At 41.5% G+C, this 2,013-nt stretch overlaps 1 protein-coding gene across 1 annotated transcript in view; it reads left to right on the top strand.

The window, feature by feature from the left end:
• Positions 1 to 2,013, top strand: part of LOC108575991 (lachesin-like) — a gene marked incomplete at its 3' end in the record, with an annotated part of 73,462 nt that overhangs the window by 5,404 nt on the left and 66,045 nt on the right. The window lies entirely within an intron of this gene.

The raw sequence follows: 2,013 nt of genomic DNA, 5'->3' as shown, positions 1-2,013 counted from the left end.
GTTACTTTTACTTGGCCCCCGTTGTTCTTTATAAATCATACCGTGCCACGAATTAGCTGGGGGGAACTTATCAAACGAAACTATCTCACGGCTTCAACTGTGAGCTGAAAGGAATGATAGACGAATTGGCAAGTAAACAGGATTGTTTGGAACAAGTGTTTTTCCTGTATGACCATCGTTGGAGGGTTTAGAAGTAAAAATGGTTGTTCTGTTTGATCTTAAATAATTCGATTCATAATAATTGTTGGAATCCGGGGAGGAAAGTTGATATCGATTATATTTTAACAATATAACTTTAATTCTAACGATGACACTTGTACTCGCGGACTCCGAATTTACAAGGCGCGAACTTCACGAAGGGAAGAGACGTTGTGGTTTTCTGCTGTGTACTAGATCGACCGCTCTTAGGCTTGGACTCTATAATGATCACCTAAGGGATTTTTTGGGTGTACTTATAAGGAAGGGATTTGGGGGAGGAGGTGAACTTGGTTCTGGTGACGAATTGTTGGACAGGACTTTGAAGGGACAGTCAGCGGTCGACGAGTAACTTGTTTTTCGATCTTAAGAGTGACTTGGTGACTCAATGTCAATAGGCGGTTGGTTATCCAACATAATTCACTCTTGTTAAGATGTTTTCAGAATTATGAATATTTAGTAAATAAAAACTCAGTTATTTACACACAAATAATTTATCGTAGGATTGACTATTTTTGAAGTCTAAACTATTTTTCAGTCGCGAGGTGTTCTGTTCAGTACGAAATTCTATTTTGTTCTGATTAGATGGAGGGACGCCTTCCATCGAAGTTGGAATTTCGGCAATTCGTATTTTAGAGGAGTCGCGAGGTGTTCTGTTCAGTACGAAATTCTATTTTGTTCTGATTAGATGGAGGGACGCCTTCCACCGAAGTTGGCAATTGCTCCCTCCATCGTCCGGGAAAATTCCCTCCAATTCGTATTTTAGAGGGAACAGCAGAAAAGTGGGACCTAGGATTGTCCAATTAAAAATTGGGGCGGTTTCCCGATTGCGCAACGCCAACAGGCCAAGTGTTCGTTCGGTAAAGAAGGCCTGCAGGACTCAATTCGGAAAACCGACCCATAAATCCTAGGTCCCCCTTTTGGCTGCGTGTGGACTTACGATGCGTCAATTGCCGTTCAGATGGTCTAGCTGGCAATCCTTCGAGAGAAATTTGTTATTGTTTTCCAGCCAGACCCAAGCCCGTGAGAAAATATACGTCCTTTGAAGATACTTGACTTTCCCAAAAACGGCGATGTCCTGTGTCCACGCAGCGTAAGCCTGAACACATGGCCTTAACAACTCTTTTATAGAATTTTATAGTTTGCTTATGTGTGTATTTAATGGATCAGTAATTGTTTGAATTGATGGTTATTTGTCACAATAACACTGACACGTGGTGTTTCTATTCACTTCAAATCCTTAATTATCATGTTTTTGTGCGCAATACTTAGATACATTATAATATTGAAAGCATTTTCTTAACCCTCTGTAACGCCATGTGACTTAGAAGTTACGTATTCATTTATCTATGTTGCGACCTGATTAGGGCGCAACGAAGTCTCGGTTCGGCGGATTATAGTAATAAACAACTTAGTCACATTTGGCCGCCAGACCGAGGTGCCGACGTTCGGAAGACCGCAATATACCCCCTGTGGACGCACCAGCGCGACACTCAGACAATAGGTCCCAAAAACACTCGGGACCATAAAACATTCGTTACCAAAAGGTCACAGTTTTCGTCGACCAATAGTAGAACACGCCACGTTTTCCACCTCCATAACACAACCCCCAATCAGAACCAACCTAATGTCTATATATACACCTACACACCTGAAAACCGGGAATCACTGTCAGACGAGTGCACGAGACACATCGTCACGAAACGAACAATCCAAATTCAACAAAACATCTAAAACACATCTAATCGAAACAAGAATTCATCAAAACATCCACAACATCTAACCAAAGGAAAAACATCCAAACTCGAAACACCTAAC

Source organism: Habropoda laboriosa, unplaced genomic scaffold, assembly GCF_001263275.1.
Source record: "Habropoda laboriosa isolate 0110345459 unplaced genomic scaffold, ASM126327v1 scaffold36, whole genome shotgun sequence".
In the NCBI taxonomy this organism is placed as follows: Eukaryota; Metazoa; Arthropoda; class Insecta; order Hymenoptera; family Apidae; genus Habropoda; species Habropoda laboriosa.
The sequence above is the reverse complement of the archived record's forward strand: the minus strand, read 5'-3'. Positions and strand labels throughout refer to the sequence as shown.